At 44.9% G+C, this 21,329-nt stretch overlaps 1 protein-coding gene across 7 annotated transcripts in view; it reads right to left on the minus strand.

The window, feature by feature from the left end:
- FREM1 (FRAS1 related extracellular matrix 1) overlaps positions 1 to 15,564 on the minus strand; it is a 179,531-nt gene extending 163,967 nt beyond the window's left edge. For 5 of the 7 annotated variants that reach the window (XR_011380085.1, XM_002708087.5, XM_051845518.2 and 2 more), the window contains exon 1: positions 15,112 to 15,529. The gene's annotated coding sequence lies outside the window, so the exon portion shown is untranslated. Of the gene's footprint in view, positions 1 to 15,111 lie in introns of all 7 variants that reach the window. The other 2 variants (XM_070052347.1, XM_070052344.1) reach the window with 2 other exon arrangements.
- Positions 15,565 to 21,329: the final 5,765 nt, after the last annotated feature.

Genomic DNA, 21,329 nt, shown 5'->3' on the forward strand with positions numbered 1-21,329 from the left:
TGCACAACATTTATGGCATTTATCTGCTCAGATTTTTTTGTAGGCAGACCACATTTAAACATATGAACTGGGGATGGCACAGTGGCATAGCGGGTGAAGCCACTGCCTGCAATGCCGGCATCCCCTATGGGTACCAGTTCAGGTCCTGGCTGCTCCACTGCCAATCCAACTCTCAGCTATGGCCTTGGAAAGCAGTGGAGGATGGCCCAAGTCCTTAGGCTCCTGCACCCATGTGGGAGATCTGAGGCTGCTCCTGACTCCTGGCTTCTGATCGGCACAGCTCCGGCCGTTGTGGTCATTTGGGGAGTGAACCAGCAGATGGAAGACCTCTCTGTTTCTCTTTCTACCTCTCTCTGTAACTCTTTCAAATAAATAAAAAAAAATCTTAAAAAAAAACATATGAACTAAGAATAACATTGACTAGAGTGCTTACTTTTTTTGGACACTTTAGTGTCTGGGGAGAACCTCAACCCACATAAGGTAAATACGTCATTTAAACTTTCTCAGCTATGAATGCTTCATCTTCACAGAGAGGATTTGTGATCTTGACTTCACAGGTTGTATAGTTTGTGTTGTTATTTTTAATAGAGAAATTCAAATTCCCTCATTCTTGGGCGTGTGTAGTCCTCACCATGACATCATCTCAACATCTTAGGTGTTAAAATCTAATTTCAGGCTCTGTCTGGTCACAGAGCTCACGGTTCAGATGTGATACCTCTAAGCACGGTGATGACGATGATGTCTCCATTCTCTCACAAGGCTGTCATGATTAGCCATTCTCAACACTAAAGTTGGGGGAAGAATACATGAGGACCCATTGTCCTCTGATCAGAGATCCCAAAGCCTGTGATTCCCATGCACTACACCAAGGCACCTGGCACCAATGCAACTTACAAAGCCACAAATAAGAAAAGTTTTCTTCTTTTGTCGGGGGTAGGGTGGGGGATGCTAAATGAAGACCAATGGTTTCCAATAAAGCAAGTTAGCAACAAGAAGTGAGGCCACACAGCATCTGTACTTGGCACACTGCTCCCTCCTCTCTCAACCAGTCAACTCAGCACCACAGGCACTAGAAGACATAATGGGCTGCCTCTGGGGTTTTGAAAAGATTCTACAAAAGTATGAAGCTAGTCCTCCAGCCTGAGGAAGTTTCTTGGTCACCCTATCCTGCAGCAACTCCAGAATATATCATGATTTTCAAATGTGGGTTTATGTGGCTACAGATTTTACCCTATTTCTTTATAATGTAGTCATGTCTTGGCCGGCGCCGTGGCTCAATAGGCTAATCCTCCGCCTAGTGGCGCCGGCACACCGGGTTCTAGTCCCAGTCGGGGCACCGGATTCTGTCCCCGGTTGCCCCTCTTCCAGGCCAGCTCTCTGCTATGGCCCGGGGGGGGGGGGCAGTGGAGGATGGCCCAAGTCCTTGGGCCCTGCACCCCATGGGAGACCAGGATAAGCACCTGGCTCCTGCCATCGGATCAGTGTGGTGCGCCGGCCGCGGCGGCCATTGGAGGGTGAACCAACGGCAAAAAGGAAGACCTTTCTCTCTGTCTCTCTCACTGTCCACTCTGCATGTAAAAAATAATAATAATAATAATGTAGTAATGTCTTAAGGATTTAGAAAACCAGCTAACACACACCAGGATGAGGTCTTGACATGGTAGCATGGTAAACAGGATATGAAAAGGATACTGAATGCAAGTGTCAAACTCCTTGCATACTATTTAATCAAATAACTATTCAATTCCCAGTCTCTTGCTACTGACAAATCACCCTTACATGATCTTTTAATCATCAATCAGTTCCTCCAGTAGCAGCTGTTTCTTTTAATTGTTCCAAAAATTTTAAGGGCTTAAGACATTGACTATTTCACACTATTAAAAACAAAAGTATTTTTAGAAAAAACTGCATTTCATTCAGATCTACTGGGTGCTAGCAGCAAGGGCCAGAGGCAATCAAGAGATCAAAGCTACTGAGTCACAACACGTGGTGGGCTGGAGTGGGATTTGTCTCAAGATGAAGAAAATGTTGGGGAAAGAAAGTGAGGAGAATGAGAGGGGAAGAAAGCAAGGAAAAGGCAGTGGTGTCTGTAATTTGGAACTGAAGGTTGACACCTTGACTGCCAGGGAGGAGTGGCTCATGACAGACATTACAGCCTGGTAAATAACAATGATTCAGGTCAAAAGGGGGCTGCTTTGTGTTGCCAGGAATGTTTCTGCTTCTGTCCTTATTGAAATCCCTTACAATCATTAACAACTCAGGAAACGCCTCCTCCAGAATACTCTAAACCCTGATTAGTCCATTTGGAAAGGTTCCCTTGCTATTATTGCAGAGGAATATATTTTATATAAACACATCACACGGCATTTGTCAAACGTTATCTGGCAGTGTGACTACTTATCTATATATTTTGAAGGCAGAAGGACAAACTGTCTATTGCATGCAGTCTACATTTGATATATGTATCAATAAGTGAAATTAGCAATTATTTGTCATGCCTTTAGCATTCTCGTCAAAGCAGGAACACCAACACACATTGGTAACTTTCAACTGTTTATGACTTGGGTTATAGAGACATTTTGACAAGCTTCCTCTTTAAAAAAAAAAAAAGATACCTAAAGTAATCTACAGATTCAATGCAATACCTATCAAAATACCAATGATATTCTTTACAGAATTTTTTAAAAAAATCCTAAAATTCATTTGGAACCACAAAACTTGCAGAATAGCTAAAGTGATCCTGAACAATAAAATATCAAGCTGCATGTATCTCAACAACAGATTTCAAAGCATAATACAAAGTTATAGCAATTAAAACAGCATGGTACTGGCATAAAAACTGATGTATAGATTAATGGAACAGAATAAAGAGGCCACATAGGAATTCATGTACAAACAGCCAACCTATTTTTGATGAAGTACCAAGAATATACAGTGGGGATAATCAATGGAGGCTGCAAAACTGGATGTGAATATGTAGAAGCATGAAATTAGATCCCTACCTTTCAGCATAAACAAAAACCAATTCAAGATGGAATGTGGGTCCTGCACTGTGGCATAGAGGGTTAAAGCAGTGCCGGCATCCCATATGGGCACCAGTTTGAGTCCTGGCTGCTCCTCTTCCGATCCAGCTCTCTGTTATGGCCTGGGAAAGCAGTAGAAGATGGCCCAAGTCCTTGGGCCCTGCACCCACATGGGAGACCCAGAAGAAGCTTCTGGCTGCTGGCTTCAGATCAGCACAGCTACTGTCATTACAGCCATCTGGGGAGTGAACCAGCAAATGGGAGACCTCTCTCTCTCTCTCTCTCTCTCTCTCTCTCTCTGCCTCTGCCTCTCTGTAACTCTGCCTTTCAAAAAATAAACTAAATCTTAAAAAAAAAAGATGGGATGTAAGGAGCCAGCACTGTGGCACAACCAGTTAAGCCACCATCTACAGTGCCAGTTCTAGTCCTGGCTGCTCCATTACTGATCCAGTTCCCTGCTAATGCACCAAGGAAAGCAGCAGAAGATGGCCCAAATCCTTGGGTCCCTGCACCCACATGGGAGACTCAAAGAAGCTTCTGGCTCCTAGCTTGAAGCAGGCCCAGCCCTGGTGTTATAGCCATTTGGGGAGTGAACCAGTGGATGGAACATCTCTCTCTGTACCTCTGAGTTTCAAATAAATAAATAAATAAACCTTTTTTTAAAAAAAAAAAAAGATGGAATGTAAGACCTGCAACAATGAAATTGCTAGAAGACATAAGGAGAGACACTTCAATACATCATTATATGCAATGATTTTTCAAATCAGATCCCCAAAATGTAGGCAGCAAAAGCAAAACTACACAAAAAGGTTTATACCAAACTCAAACATCTGCACAACAATCAATCAACAGAGTGAAGAGACATGCGACAGAATATAATAAAATATTTACATGGTACTCACCTGACAAAGGATAAACATCCAGAATATAACAGGTACTCAACAACCACAAAAGACGATCAGTCAAGAAATAGGCAGGGGCAGGGGCCAGTGCTGTGTGCGTTAACGCCCCAGCCTGCAGTGCCAACATCCTACATGGGTGCCCGTTCAAATCCCAGCTGCTCTGTTGCTTCCCGTCGTCGTGGAGGAACGACACAGGACCCTGCGCTGTTCTTTTGTCTGCTCGGCCCTCCCCGGGTTTGCTGCTGGTTCTTCCCGGGTTGGCTGCCGTCCCTTCCACCTCCGTGGAAGGGCGGTTCCCCCTGGCCACCTTCCCCACTTCCGCAGGGGAGCGGCACACCGCCGGCCGGCTCTCTCGGGGGCTGCACAGGTGTTCCCCTTAGATGTTCCTGGTGCATGCTCTCTCTCTCCTCCTTTATAGTCCTCCTCCGTCAATCCCAACTCGGCTGCCCACACGCCAAGTACGCTGCTCTCCTCCAATCAGGAGCAGGATCAGCTCCTGGAGGTCATCACTCAAGTTGGCAAGAGGCAGCTGCGTAGAAGCTGTTTTCTCCTCTCCCAGCGCCATATTGTGGGAGAGCAGATGCATAGAATAAGTCTTAATTCCAGTAACTCAGTCCAGTCCGGGTTGCTCCCCACAGATCCCCCTTTCTTTTTATTTTTGGCGTTGATACGCGCCTGTCTTCGGTGCCCCGTGGCACACACTCTGCTCTGCTTGCTAGAGTTGGCCACAGGTGCTTACAAGTCCTATCAATCAGGCAAACCAAATCCGGGTCCTCTCTTCGCCATGTTGTGAGGAGGTTTTTAGGCGCTGATGCGTGCCTGTGTTCGGTGCCCTGCAGCGCATGCTCTACTCTGCTAGAACTGCCTGCAGGTGGTTACAAGACCTAGCAATCAGGCAAACCAAATCCAAGCCTTCTCATTGCCGTATTGTGGGGAGACTTATTGATGTTAATTCGTGCCTGTCTTCGGTGACCTGCAGCTCATACTCTGGTCGAGCTGCCTGCTGGTGCTTACCGCCTTACTAATCAGGCAGACCAAATCCAAGCCTTCTCATTGCCGTATTGTGGGGAGACTTATTGATGTTAATTCGTGCCTGTCTTCGGTGACCTGCGGCGCATAAGCTGCTAGCCGCCCACAGGTGCTCACCACCTCTCTAATCAGGCAGACCGAATCCAAGCTCTCTCATTGCCATGTTGAGGGGAGGCCTCTATTTCTCTATCTCCGGGCATTCCTATCTCTCCCATTTTACTTCTATCTTCCAGCATTCCTATTTCTCTCATTTTACTTCTAAACTTCTGTTTCTCTTATCCCTGCGGCTTCCCGGCGCCCGCCCCGAGGCTGCTTCTCGGCGGCTTCCCGGCTCTGAGCCACTTCAGCCCGCGCTTCTCTCATCTGCGCGGCTTCCCGGCGCCCGCCCTGCGGCGGGCTCCCGGCTCTGCGTGGCTCGGCTTCGCGCGCACACTCCGCGGTCTCCACGCCCTTCGCGCCCGCACCACGGCCTCGCGCCAGCCCCGCGTTCCCTATCTATTCACGTCCCGTGCTCTCTCTGCACACGGCGGCTTCCGTGAGTCACACAGCCCCAGCTCACGTTTCCGCCACTAGTATTCAATCTAAGTTCCCCGGGCTAACCTGGCGAATTCAACCTAGCTCACGCGTCTGCGCCTTTCGGTCTGGCTTCCCGTCCTTTGCTCCCTGGGCTAATCTGACGGATTCCAACCTGGCGGCCCACGTCTCTGCCTCTGGTTCCAGATTTTTGCCTTTTGCCCCCCGGGCTGACTTAAAGAATTCCAAACTGGCTTACGTCTCCGCCTCGGCCTGCCCCCCACGGCTTCAATTTCCCTAACATTTTTCTCTACCCGGTATGTTTCCCTAAGTTTTCTTCCAACAATATTCCTCCCTCATTTCTCCTGGCTTCTCCCCACAGTCCGTATCCGAGTCTGTTTGTTCTAGCTTTCACTTTCGCTTTCGACCTTAGAGATTTCTCCCAGCTTCCCCCCGTAGTCCGTATCTGAGTCTATGCCTAGGCTTTCAATAGCTTCTTCCGGCACCTTTTTCGTCTGGCTTTCCCCTAGGCTCTTTGCTAGTCTCTCTCTCCGGTATCTTTCCACTTCTTCCCGTTTCTTCCCTCCTAGGTTTCCTATCTGAGTCACGGCACCATTATGTCGCTCCCCCTCTTCGTGGAGGAACGACACTAAACCCTGCCTAGGCTTCATATCCGAGTCACGGCACCATTATGTCGCTCCCCGTCTTCGTGGAGGAATGACACAGGACCCTGCACTGTTCTTTTGTCTGCTCGGCCCTCCCCGGGTTTGCTGCTGGTTCTTCCCGGGTTGGCTGCCGTCCCTTCCACCTCCGTGGAAGGGCGGTTCCCCCTGGCCACCTTCCCCACTTCCGCAGGGGAGCGGCACACCGCCAGCCGGCTCTCTCGGGGGCTGCACAGGTGTTCCTTCAGATAGATGTTCCCCTTAGATGTTTCTGGTGCATGTTCTCTCTCTCCTCCTTTATAGTCCTCCTCCGCCAATCCCAACTCGGCTGCCCACACGCCGAGTACGCTGCTCTCCTCCAATCAGGAGCAGGATCAGCTCCTGGAGGTCATCACTCAAGTTGGCAAGAGGCAGCTGCGTAGAAGCTGTTTTCTCCTCTCCCAGCGCCATATTGTGGGAGAGCAGATGCATAGAATAAGTCTTAATTCCAGTAACTCAGTCCAGTCCGGGTTGCTCCCCACACTGCTCCACTTCCAATCAGGCTCCATGCTAATGTGCCTGGGAAAGCAGCGGAGGATGGCCCAAGTCCTTTGGTCCCTGCACCCATGTGGGAGGCCCAGAAGAAGCTCTTGGCTCCTGTCTTCAGATCAGCTCAGCTCTGGCCATTGCAGTCATTTGGGAAGTGAACCAGTGGTTGGAAGACGTCTCTCTCTACCTCTCTAACTCTGTCAAATAAATATTTAAAAAATAGAAATGGGCAGGCCGGCGCCGTGGCTCAATAGGCTAATCCTCCACCTTGCGGCGCCGGCACACCAGGTTCTAGTCCCGGTTGGGGCGCCGGATTCTGTCCCGGTTGCCCCTCTTCCAGGCCAGCTCTCTGCTATGGCCAGGGAGTGCAGTGGAGGATGGCCCAGGTGCTTGGGCCCTGCACCCCATGGGAGACCAGGAAAAGCACCTGGCTCCTGGCTCCTGCCATCGGATCAGCGCGGTGCGCCGGCTGCAGCGGCGGCCATTGGAGGGTGAACCAACGGCAAAAGGAAGACCTTTCCCTCTCTGTCTCTCTCTCTCACTGTCCACTCTGCCTGTCAAAAAAAAAAAAATAGAAATGGGCAAAGAAACTGAGTAGACAGTTCTCAAAAGAATTCAAATGGCCAACAAATACACAGAAAAATGTCCAACATCACTAGCCAGCAAGGAAATGCAAATCAAAACCCTAATGAGAAATCACTTCACCCCATTAGAATGGCTACTATTAAAAATACAGAGTAACAAATGCTGGTGAGGATGTGGTGAAAGGGGAACACTTCTATATTATGGGTGGGAATATAAAGTAGTACACTCACTGTAGAAAACATATAGAGATTTCTTTAAAAACTAGAAATAGAACTGACACATGATACAGCAATACCACCAGAGGGTATATACCCACAAGACATGAACTCATTGTATCAAAGAGATAGCTGTTCTTGGCTGGTACTGCAGCTCACTTGGTTAATCTTCCACCTGTAGTGCCGGTACCCCGGGGTTCTAGTCCCGGTTGGGGCACCAGGTTCTGTCCCAGTTGCTCCTCTTCCAGTCCAGCTCTCTGCTGTGGCCCAGGAAGGCAGTGGAGGATGGCCCAAGTGCCTGGGCCCTGCACATGCTTGGGAGACCAGGAGGAGGCACCTGGCTCCTGGCTTCGGATCAGTGCAGCGTGCTGGCTGCCACGGCCAAGTGGGGGGTGAACCAACGGAAGGAAGACCTTTCTCTCTGTCTTTCTCTCTCTCACTGTCTAACTCTGCCTGTCAAAAAAATAAAAATAAAAAATAAAAGATACCTGTTCCACCATGTTTATAGCATTACTGTTCATAATAGCCAAAACAAGGAATCAACCAAGGTGTCCATCATCAGATGAACAGATGAAGAAAATGTGAGATATTGCATATATATGCAATAGAATACTAAGTCATGAAAACAATTGAAAAATGCTGTCATTTGCAGCAAAATGGATGGAATTGGAGGACATTATGTTAAGTAAAATAAACCACACACAAAAAGACAAATACTGTATATTCTTCATACGTGGGAGCTACCAAGAAAAAAAACTTAATATCAGTGATTACTAGAAGCTGTGAAGAGTGTGAAAAAAGAGGGAGTTTGGAATGGGGGGAAAGGCAGGCATTGTGGCACACTAGATTAGCCACAGTGTGGGATGCCCACACCTCATACTGGAGTGCTGGTTTGAGTCCTTGCTACTCCACACTTCTGATCCAGCTTCCTACTAACGCACCAGGAAGGCAGCAGGTGAAGACCCAAGTATTTCAATTCCTGCCACCCTCATGAGCGACCAAGATGGAGTTCCTATTTCCTAGCTAGCTCCTGGCTTTGGTCTGGTTCAGCCCTGGCTGTTACAGGCATTGGGAAGTAAAGAGGAAATCTCTCCATTTCTCTCTCCCTAAATACACACGCACACTCTGCCTTTCAAATAAATAAATAAATCTTTTAAAAAAGGGTAGGGGAAGCCAGGTGTGGTTTGTTAATTGTGACAAATGTACTAATATGTTAAAAAAGGAGAAAGATTAGAGGTATCACTTCTCTTAAGAGAACCACCTGGAGTTGTGTTCCATAGCTGTTTGGGGTTCTTTCTGGTTAAACATTTTTTTTTCAAAATCCCTGAACAGAGTTATTTAAGACAAGCTTAATCTACTTCACAGAGAGCACAAATCCAAGGGGGCTAACTGTTATCATTGAGGACACTACCAAGATCCACTGCCTTGATAATGGGAGCCTGGAATGATGGAATGAAGCCAGTATGCTAGCTTTCAGTGAGCAAAGCTGTGTAGCTCTACATTTCTAAAAATCAATTGCACATGTACAATCTGGATAGAGAAGAGTCTGTCTTTGGTATCTGAATGAGAAGTGACTTTATTCTGTGGCTGTGGGGAACCAGGAAGAATGAATGGGTATCCCACCTTCAGAAAGAACTTTCCCTTAGTGTTGTCTAACAATGACAAGGGCTGAGTAGACACAGGACATGGTTCTTTGTGACAGGAAGGAGTATGGATTCGGTACTTTCTAAATCCCTGGAAGACTGGATTTTGCTGATTGTCCCCTGCCCACCTCTCCATGCTCTTCTTGCATGACAATCCTCCTTGGCACTGACACGCCAAGGAAACTGGACTTCTTGCCTTTCTTGCACTCACCTTACTGCCCACCCTGCTTGCAAGCCTTTGCAGGTTTTGCCCAAGCTGATCCATGCACCATGAATTCCCCTTTCCCAGTTCCACTCCCATTCCCTTTTCCCCTGGCTAAATTCTACCCATCCTTCAGATCTCAACTTCCCAGATCAACGTTATCTGCTCAACAGAATCCTGCAAGACACCCTGCCATACATTGCACACTGATAAGCATTTTTGCTGTTCATTTGCAGTCATGTTTTAAGTCTCCATTTTCCTCTGGTCTGTCAGCTCCTTAAAGATAAAAACCAGAACTCTTCTGCTCTCCCAACTGTCTCCAGGGTCAGTCACTGGGTCTTGCCAAGAGAAGCTCAATCAATATCCCTTAAATGACTGATTCCAATATAAACATCAGAGCTATAAAAAAAATTATGGGGATCAGGCATTGTGGCACAGAGGGTTAAACTTCTACTTGAAACACCCACATCCCATATATCAGAGTCCCTGGTCAAGTACTGGCTACTCTGTTTATGATCCCACTAATGCATCTTGGGAGGCAGTAATGATGAACCAAGTGCCTGGGCCTCTGCTACCCATGTGGGAGACCAGGATGGAGTTCTGGGCTCCTGGCTTCAGACAGGCTCAGCCCTGGCTTTCCGTGAAGCTGGCAGCTGGGGAGTGAACCACCAGATGGCAGGTAACTCTGTCCCTTTCTCTGTAGCTTTGCCTTTCAAATAGACAAAAAAAAAAAAAAGTATTTAAACTATGTTTTCCAAGGCCAATGCTGTAGCGTAGTAGGTTAAGCCTCTGCCTATGGTGCCATCATCCTATATGGTCACTGGTTTGTGTCCCGGCTAATCCTCTTCTGATCCAGCTCTCTGCTATGGCCTGGGAAAGCAGTGAAAGATGGTCCAAGTGCTTGGGTCCCTGCACCCGAGTGGAAGACCCAGAAGAAGCTCCTGGCTTCTGGCTTTAGATTGGCTTAGCTCCAGCTGTTATGGCCATTTGGGGAGTGAACCAGCAGATGGAAGACCTCTGTCTGTAACTCTGCCTCTCAAAATAAATAAGTAAATATTTTTTAAAAATAAAGAAATTTTCCATTCAAATGCAGGCCTCTCTCTGCTGGTGAGGGAAGGGAGGAGGGAGGGAGGGAGGGGTGGAGGGAGAAGTGGTAGAAGAGAGAGTACATGTGTACCCCATGTGTTTGAAGAGCTCTGTCCTTCCATTTGGTGATAGTTCACTGGCTCACCATGAGACCACCTCAGAATTTCAAGTTCTCAAACATTTTCCCCTTACACTGTAGCCCTTATTATAATGAAGTAAGTTCTTGGGGGAAAAAAAGATTCCTCTACTTAAAAACGTGTCTGAAACATCTCTAGAATTTGCCCATTCTGGAGGGCCAGGAAGAAAGGAAGACAGACGACTTTCACAGAGCCCTTGATCTTTCTATACTAATTACTCTGTTGGTTTGTAAGCTCACAGATCTGTTTCAGGCTTCAATCCAAATCCAATCTTTACAAAGAATTGAGGGATACCTGAGCTGCTTCTGAGTTTAAGGTCAGGGGCACTGAGGGTGGAGATCCACTCTGCTCAGTGACAACTGGAAGAAAATGTATTGCCTATTTCTCAGTCCTTTTCACCTATAAATTAAGTAACTTGCCACATATTTGCTCCCTTCCAGCCTTCACACCTGTATTAGATGTTTCCCAAAGAAGGAATATTTACCAATCACTTGCTGTAAGTCAAGTACCAAGCAAACACCAGTGAACTAAGGATCAACACCCTCATTTCACTCTCCAGGGAACTGACTACTTTTGCCCATATCACAGAACCAAACAACAATGTAGCCCCAGGATTAGAACCCAGGGGAAATGCATTTAACAGCCATTCTTGTTTTCTATTGCACTTTTCTGATTTAACTTCAGGCTGTTGTATCCAAACTACCTTCTGATTACAAAACAATCACCAATGTTTATTGGATGCAATATAAATATCCTACCAAATTTTAATAAAGTTGAATTTTCATATAAAACAGAATCAGATGTGCTGCTGTGCTGTCTTTCTTTGGAGCAAGATCATTTTATAGGAAAAATAAATCAGGGCTTTGATGAAAATGCCCAGCAATTTTGAAACATTTAGATGAGTCTTCATCTGGAGAGTTCTATCCTTTCTGAAAACTTTCCTGACCTTACAAAGATTTTGGTTTATCATTTATACAATGAAGAATTTTTTGTGCTAGCAGAAAATATGGGGCCTTGGAATGAAGACAACATGGCATTGAGTGTGACCTCATGAGATAAAGTTGGGACTCACTTATTTTAAGAGCAAGCACAGGGAGCATTTGTATATACTGAGCAGCTGATAACACTTGACAGAGTGCAGACCCTGGTCCACGGAGGTAGAACACCCAACAGAAGGATTTGGATCCAGTCAGCCTCCACTCCCCTGGTCTTTAGGAAGCCAGATAAGGAAGCTTCAAGGATAAATTTGAGAGTGAAATGTGACACGCAATCTTAGCAGCCTTGGGATGAGGCACAAAAGGATTATTTGGGGCATCATTTACTAACACTCATGTTCCCCCAAATATCATCAACCTCAGGAATAGACAGGGAAAAGGGGGAAACCAAAAACTATTTCAGCCTCTCCTGGAAAAACTTACCAATGAGAGGAAAAGAACGTGGGTTTAAAATATCCTAATTTTGGGAGATTCCCTTACTCTGATAGTTTCACACCCAAGCATAGAATCTTCAGACAGCTGGAGGCTGCATTTGTCAACAAAGCACATAGAAAGCAGTGATAAGTTCTTTTCTTGATGGCCGACTTTTAGAGTCCTTGGACACGCTGCCCCAGTCCATAGTAACAGAAGCTACTTCACAGGCAAAGTACAGAACGCACAATGTCAGCAGTTGCGGTGTTGGCATGGTTTGGTTTTGCTTTAGGTTGTGTTGGTTTTTCTAGGCCAAAGGTCTCTAAGCCTCTCACCTAGTGGCACAGAAGCTGCCCAGTTATTTGACTGCAAGGGTCAGCTTGCAAGCTGTGAAGTCCTGCTCAGACCACCCAGATCTCCAAAGGGGGAGTGACATCAGATTGAGACGAGATAAGAGGCTCCTACCCGAGCTGGCCCAGGAAAACAGCCTGTCTGGAGAGTGACACATCCTACTGTGTGGAGAACGGCTAAGTGCTCAGAAAGCGGACATCTAACTCAATATACCCTTCGTCTTGGTTCTTTGTAAGAGGAAGAAAATGTGTAAGTTGTAATTGAAAAGATGAAATCTTGTCATTTAAGGCAACAGGTTTGGACCTAGAGGACATTATGGTAAGTGAAATAAGCCAGGCACAGAAGGACAACTACTAGGTGTTCTTACTCAATTGTGAAAGATAAAACAAAGTGGACCACGTGGAAGAGGAAACTAGAAGAGGTCACTAGAGGCCTGGGCAGGTGAGGTGGAAGCAAGAAAGTGGGTACCAAAAGAGACCAGAGGAGTAGTTCTAATGTAACACATTACAATAGAGGAACTACAGTCTGCAATCATTATTTCATAACAATTAGAGATGAAGAGCATAAAGGTTCCCCATGCATAGAAATGATATTGTGGAGATGGGAACGCTAATCACCCTGACTTGATCATTACGAATTATATACATGTATCAAATTACAATCATGTACTCCACTAATATATACAAATATTATACATCAGCTAAAATCACAATTTTTAAAAAAGGCACAATTTAAATTCTGTGAAGAAAAACCCACTCTTCAGTTCTGTCCTCAAAGCAAATGCTAAAAAGCTTCCAGATCCCTTTATCTGCATTTACAAGACTGAGCCATATCCAATGTCAGATTGGCAGACCCCGGAAGAGACTGAAACTCATTTAATTCATCTCTTTTTATTCTAGGCTCTAAGTGAAGCTTAGAGCAAATGAGGGGCTCATCCAAGATTGGTCAGCAACACCCAAACAAGAACTGCCGCGAAGACAAGGCCTCTGTGCAGAGTTCACATTCATCCTTCCGGAATCCTTGGACACCAGCACTGAGCCTGGCTGACAGCAGCCAGCCCCAGAGGAAGAGGAGAGGGAACAAAGGAATGGGCTCTCACGACCACATCCTGTTTTCTTCTTACTGAAAATACTAAATGCCACCCAATATGGGGAAGGGGATGGACACTGAGCTCTGGGTTCCACGTGTTGTCAAATGAGGACTTTCACATGATGGAAGAATCACTTCCTTTTCTTCCAGTCCCTGGGGGTGGGTACAGTTTTAACTGATTTCTAGGAAGAAGATTCCTTCTTAACATTTCCAAGAAATCCGGCTCTCCTCTGCCCAAGTCAGCCTAGTCCAGCCCCTGGAACGGGGCACCCCCAGGAGGCGGAGAAGGAATTAAGAACAGCTCTGGGTTTTGAAGTTTCCAAGTCAAACACTGCTTAGCCATGCAGTGCAAATCAGGCTGTGCAGCAAACACGTAAAAGCAAGGTATCATGGTATCCAGGTACCTTCGCCAAACTCCTTCTCTCTCATAGGAATGGAAAGGTGGAGATGGAAAAAGCAGGAAGGAAAGAAAATGAAATCGGTGGGAACACTGGTTTCAAAGCCCTGGGTTGGCAGTTGAGCATGCCAAACCAGGTCACACGTAAGTTAGGTTCAACATCACTTCCAACTCAGGTTTATGATTTAAGTATGAGGTCTACTATTAACCAACTTCATGACAAAAATGTAATCGCCGAGGGCAGTACAGAGCAATGTTTGCCCATGTGTGGTCTCACGTGCATCACAGTCACCTGGCAGCTCCCTCGCCCCACCCAGGTCCAAAATCCTTGGGAGCTGAGGACTGGCCACCTGCCTTTTCACCAGCACCCAGGTGGCGCTGCACACATCAAGGGTGGAGAATTCCTGATGGCGAGAGAGAGCAAAGGTTACCAGCATTTTGCTGGTTATCCTGGAGGTGCTTTAATCAAGTGTAAGCAAGCAACTGGAGCTTAGAGCCCAGGATGGCGCTGAGTTTTCCAGAGCACAAACTCTCACAGCATCTGCATCACTAGGTCTGGCCTGCAACACTGCTCTGAAGAGATTAATCTCTCCAGCCAGATGCCCAGGCTGCAACGCCAAGCAGCCCTGACACTCTCCCTGCAGTTCACACCACACACCAAAAAGGAACCCTAGTTTTGTTTTTTTAAGACACGAAAATTAAATGCCTGGAAATGATTTCTGTGATCCAGATGAGAACTAAAATATTTACCACAACACCAAAGTCTGGACCAAATCTCAGTAATGTGCTGAGACAGCAAAAAAAAAAAAAAAAAAAAAAAAACGCAGTCTAAAACTTCAGATTCCTTTGCCTCCCCAGCACTCTCTGATCTCCAAATTATGCTTTCAAAATCATCTACCAATTATAGCTAAGCTAAACCAAAGGTATCCAGAAATCATCACATCCAAACTTCTCTATTTTTATACCACAAAGATACGACCCGATTTTGCTCATACCCTTTGCCATTTTATTTAGCTGAGAAGAAACATTCAAATATCAGGAAATAAATCATTAAATTAAAAAATAGTTATGTCATGGGTGAGTGGTGTTGGGAAGGATTTAGAAAACAGTGGGAAATATGCAGCCAGGAATCAAGAAAATCCCATTGTTGGCATCCAGTTTTTAAAGCACTGCAAGTTGGCCCTTCTGAGTTAAACAGAGAATTAAAGTTCGGTAAACCAGCTGTGTAGACGTCTTGCATTGTTGCTTGGCAATAAGGATGCCAGGCAGAAAACCTCTGGAGTTTGGTGCTAGCAGAATATCCACAATCAAGACGAGCACAAGCACATAAAGCAGATACTTACTGGTAAGTGGCGGCTGTCCTTTCCGAGCCAGCAAGCCGGAAACCTCTGGACCTGGTGGGCAGTGGGTGGGCAGGCAGCGAGTCACTGACCCGGTAATCTGGTTTAAAGGGCTTTGAGAGGAAGGGGGAGGAAAAATAACCCAGGGGGAAGAAGAGAGCTGAAATTCCAGTCTTTCAAGTCAGCTGAGTTTGAGTTTTCTTTGTACTAAAAAACTATATCCATGAATGCACTCAACAACAACAACAACAACAACAACAAATAGAAGTTCACATACACACGGTGCTCTTTGCTGGTCTTCTCCAAAGCTGCTGCTGCGATTCTGAAAACTTCCCAGGCGTCCAACCTCAGGTCTGCCCCTAGCACAGAGCGGTAAAGATGCCTCCAACTGCTGCTAGCAGGGAGCCCGACCTCCCTGGCCGACAGCCACAGCTCGTCCCATCCCTCTGTGGCTTCGGTCCGCAGGGACAAAACTGAGCTTTTGTTAATAGGGCGATTGCTTCTCTCCTAGTCTCTTCCCAGCTTCCTTTCTCATTATGAGTTGTGTACTCACTGCTCTGCCTGCTACTGGCTGAGCCGAAGCAGCCTCTGTGCTTGCAGCACAGGCGCGCGCACGTCCACACACACACACACACACACACACACTCACACTCATGAGGAACACACCCGCAAATGCTCTCATCGGCGTGCACACACACAGGGACACACCTTGTACACATGTGCATGCAGGCTCACATGTGCTACACTCACGTCCTCCCACATACATACTGACTCTGCAAACTTTTTTCTTGCACTTCTTTTCTTCTAACAAATTCCCATCCTGAAAGGTTTGTATTCAAATTCAGATGAGACACCCTGTGTTCCCAAGGGGGCAGGGAAGTGGGATCTGGGTCCTTTTGACTTTTGTCCTGGTGTTTAAAGGAAAAGACAGGGTGCAGCTAGGTTCTAGGGTGCTGTGTTAAGCACCACCTTAGTTCTCTAAGTTATTTTGTTTGTATGCGTCTGGTTCTGTTTGAAACTCTGATTCCATTTAGATATAGGTCATGATCCCACCAACTCAGATACATCGCTGGCCAGGAACTGTCCTCCCCATGAACATTCACATAGCTGAACTTGACAGGATTCAGTGGGTAGGTGAAGAAAGCCTTGCTCCTTAACAACTGTTTATTAAATGCGTCCCTGTGTTTCCTCCCCATCAGAAAAAGTTCATGGCACACCATCTGGCCTAACTTTTAAATTAGCCATAAATAAGATGTTGGAGTATTATCCTATTTTTGGAGAACTGTTTATATTGAAACATATATGGCTGTTCTAAACTTTCACCAAAATATAGGGCCCTGTAAATCCAATTTAACCTGACCTGTGTTTCCTAGGAAACCCACCACATCAGGGGAGGAGGCAGGGAAATAGAAAAGAAAGGAAGAAAATTATGTGATGAAGGGAGGGAGGGAGGAAGGGTGACCTAAAGGCTCCGCTCCCTCGCCCACATGGGAGACCCAGATGAAACCCCTGGGCCCAACCCTGGATGTTGCAGTCATCTGTGGAGTGAACCAGCCCACAAAAGATCTCTGTCTCTGCCTTGCAAATAAATAAACAAATGCTTAAAAATTCTCGATAACATTTGCAAATCAAATCCAGCTCTACATTTTTCAAGATAATATGATAAATAGGGTTTTTTTTTTTCTGGATTGCAGGGATGATTCAAAATTAGAACAGTTAACAGTTTAATATTTTACAGGAGGAAAAAAGGACACATGATTATCTTAACTGCAGAGGAGAGACATTCAGTAAAATTCAACACTCATTCACTGAAAAACAAAGAGCAAGAAACAAAAACTATTAGCCAACTAAGAAGGAAGGAAAAGTTTCTAAGCCTATCATAGACATCTTGCTACAGCTTTGGTTGGGAGATCCTACTAAACATGTCAAGAAAATCAATGAAGCATGAAGATTAGAAAGTAAGATAATAAGCTATTTTCTTATATAACAAAATATTTTTATATTAAAATATATATTAAAATAGCTTACAAAATATTTTTATATTTTGTTGTATGCAAAATATAAGTCTCTGTGTAAATTGTCCGAAAGATTTCACTGCTTGAACTACTAAAATTGTTCAGCAAACTCTTTGGATGTAAGATCGATATATAGGGCAGGTGTCAAGGAAAAGCAGGTTAAGCTGCCACTCAGGATGCCCACATCCCATATCTGTAGTGTCTGATTCAAGCTCCATCTCTGCTTCCAAACCATTTTTTTTAAACTTTTATTTAATGAATATAAATTTCCAAAGTACAGCTTATGGATTACAATGGCTTCCCCCCCCATAACGTCCCTCCCACCCGCAACCCTCCCCTTTCCCACTCCCTCTCCCCTTCCATTCACATCAAGATTCATTTTCAATTCTCTTTATATGCAGAAGATCAGTTTAGCATATATTAAGTAAAGATTTCAACAGTTTGCACCCACACAGAAACACAAAGTGAAAAATACTGTTTGAGTACTAGTTATAACATTAAATCACAATGTACAGCACATTAAGGACAGAAATCCTACATGAAGAGTAAGTGGACAGTGACTCCTGTTGTTGACTTAACAAATTGACACTCTTGTTTATGGCATCAGTAATCACCCTAGGCTCTTGTCATGAGTTGCCAAGGCTACGGAAGCCTTTTGAGTTCACCGATTCTGATCATATTTAGACAAGGTCATAGTCAAAGTGGAAGTTCTCTCCTCCCTTCAGAGAAAGGTACCTCCTTCTTTGATGACCTGTTCTTTCCATCTTTCATTTAGGATTTTTTTTATTTTTTTATTTTTATTTTTTTGCCAGAGTATCTTGGCTTTCCATGCCTGAAATACTCTCATGGGCTTTTCAGCTGGATCCGCATGCCTTAAGGGCTGATTCTGAGGCCAGAGTGCTGTTTAGGACATCTGCCACTCTATGAGTCTGCTGTGTATCTCGCTTCTCATCAAACCATTTTCATACCAGTGTGTATCCTGGGAGCCAATGGATTAGGGCTCAAGTACTTAGTCCGCCTCCCATGTGGGAGACCCAGCTAGACCTGGCTTCAGCTTGTCCCAGCCCTGACATTTGGAGACTGAACCAAATGTGATAGAGCTTTATCTTTTTCTTTTATTCTATAACTCTGGCTCTGTCACTCCCCGTCTTCGTGGAGGAATGACACAGGACCTTGCGCTGTTCTTTTGTCTGCTTGGCCCTCCCCGGGTTTGCTGCTGGTTCTTCCCGGGTTGGCTACCAACCCTTCCACCTCCGTGGAAGGGCGGTTCCCCCTGCCACTTTCCCCACTTCCGCGGGGGAGCAGCACACCGCCAGCCGGCTCTCTCGGGGGCTGCTCAGGTGTTCCTTCAGGTAGATGTTCCTGGTGCATGTTGTCTCTCTCCTCCTTTATAGTCCTCTTCCACCAATCCCAACTCTGCTACCCACACGCCGAGTACGCTGCTCTCCTCCAATCAGGAGCAGGTCCTGCTGCTTATTGGTTGAACTGGAGGCAGCTGCGTAGAAGCTGTTTTCTCCTCTCCCAGCGCCATATTGTGGGAGAGCAGATGCATAGAATAAGTCTTAATTCCAGTAACAGTCTAGTCCGAGTTGCTCCCCACATGGCTCCAAATAAATAAATAAATAAATAATTCTTAAAGAAATAGCAATATACAAAAATCAATGTCATCCATAAAGATAAGTAATAATTTATTAATAAATGCTTATTAAAAGACAATTCTCCATAATAAAAAGGTTTAAAGATCCTGGGAATTCGACTAAATCAATTAAATTCAGCTAAAATTTTTATGAAGAAATTAAATGATTAAAGGGCATAAAAGAAGACTTAAATACATGGAAAGATATGTTTAACTGGCTGAGAACACTCCATACTGCCAAAATGTCAATTCTCCCCAAGTTAAAATCCCAGTGCAATGCCAGTTGGAATGCCAATAAGGATATATCTCAACAAGCTGATCATAGCATTTTTCTGAAAGAGTAAAGGCCACGAATGGCTAAGAAAAATTAAAGACAACAAATTTAAGGATGAGTTTTTTTTACTGAATATTGTACATTATAAAGTGTCAGTAATTTAAAAAATCTGATGAACTTAGGAGCAGGGGCCTGTGCTGTGGCGCAGTGGGTTAACGCCCTGGCCTGAAGGGCCAGCATCCCATATGGGCGCCGGTTCAAGACCCGGCTGCTCCACTTCCAATCCAGCTTTCTGCTATGGCCTGGGAAATCAGTAAAAGATGGTCCAATTCTTTGGGCCCCTGCACCCACATGGGAGACTCAGAGGAAGCTCCTGGTTTCGGATCTGCACAGCTCCAACCGTTGCGGCCAATTGGTGAGTGAACCATCAGATGGAAGACCTCTCTCTCTCTCTCTCTCTCTCTGCCTCTCCTCTCTCTGTGTAACTCTGCCTTTCAAATAAATAAATAAATCTTAAAAAAAAAAAAAAAAAAACAGCCTGTAGTGCCAACATCACACATGGGTGCTGGTTCGAGTTCTGGCTGTTCCACTTCCAATCCAGCTCTGTGCTATGGCCTGGGAAAGGAGAAGATGATGGCCAAGTCCTTGGGCACCTGTACCTACATGGGAGACCTGGAAGAAGCTCCTGGCTCTGGCCATTGCGATCATTTGTGGAGTAAACCAGCAGATGGAAGACCTCTCTCTCTCTGGATCTACCTCTCTCAAATAAAGAAAATAAATCAGAAGGAAGGGGCGGGGGGGAGGAGGGAAGGAAGTTAGGAGCAGCTCACTCACATGTAGCAGAACTAAAAGTCAGAACAGAGTCAGTGAAAAGATCATAGCCAATTTAATATATGATGGAAGGACAACTAGTAATCCTAGGAAAAATATAATGTGAGATCTTTACCTTACTCCATACATCAAAATAAACTGCAGTTAAACTTTAACCTGAAAACAAAACTTTTTAACTTGATATTAAAAAACAGTTGAGTTTCTCCTTGACATTATAGTAGGGATGGATTCTACAATAATAAGTAAAAACCCTAAAAGAAAAATCTGATATAGTTTATAATTAAGATTTTCCATAGATCAAAAGACATATTTTTGAGAAAAAAAAAACATAAATTGGAGAAGATACTCCCAATCAAAACAGATTACAAAAACATTGTTTAGAATTTAAAGGACCTCACCTGCGCCTTGGCTCACTAGGCTAATCCTCCGCCTGCAGCGCCGGCACACGGGGTTCTAGTCCCAGTCGGGGCACCGGATTCTGTCCCGGCTGCTCCTCTTCCAGTCCAGCTCTCTGCTGTGGCCGGGGAGTGCAGTGGAGGATGGCCCAATGCTTGGGCCCTGCATGCACATGGGAGACCAGGAGGAAGCACCTGGCTCTCTGTCTCTCTCTAACTCTGACTGTTAAAAAAAAAAAAAAGAATTTAAAGGACCTCTAGAAACCTACACAAGTCATTAAGAAGAACATCCCAGTATTCTTTTATATACACATGAAATATACATGAAAGCATCTGCAGCCTCACTAGTAAGGAGGGCAAAGCAGACGAAGACTAACATGGAGATCCGTTAGATGGGTTAAAAAGTTTAAAGTCCTACAATATCACATCTGATTGAGGATAAGAGGGGGAAGAATGCTTATCAGCTACTGGCAGTTTGAAGTAGTGACTAACACTTCATAAGCAAGTGGGCAATTCCTAGTAAAACTAAACACTCAAAAATGTCTAGATTTTTATTTAAATTCTCAGATGTGTTCTAAGAGTCTTATACATGATATTTCTTACCACTGTAATTTTAAAACATTGTAATGACCACCATCTAAGCCCAAGGGCTGTTTGTGTAAAGAAAGCAAATTGCAAAATATAGGGGTAGAATTTAACATGATTGCTTTGACTCTGCAGGTCACTTTATGTAACATGGACATTTTGACAATGTTAAGTTCCCCACCCATGAACATGGATGTTCTTCTGTTTATTGATGTTTTCTTTAATTTCTATCATCAGTGAGTTGTGGTTTTTAGCACACAAGCTTTTCATTTACTTGGTTAAGTTTATTTATAAGTGTTTTATTCTTTTTAGTGCTTTTGTTTATGTTATTGTAATTGAAATGGTCTTAATTTCATTTTTGGATAGCTCATTGTTAGTATACAGAAATAGAATTATTATGTTTTATGCCCTGCATATTACTGTGTTGATTTATAAGTGCTAACAAGGTTTTGATAAAGTCTTTTGGGATTTTCTTCATACATAAT

This window comes from Oryctolagus cuniculus, chromosome 1 (genome assembly GCF_964237555.1).
Source record: "Oryctolagus cuniculus chromosome 1, mOryCun1.1, whole genome shotgun sequence".
NCBI lineage: Eukaryota > Metazoa > Chordata > Mammalia > Lagomorpha > Leporidae > Oryctolagus > Oryctolagus cuniculus.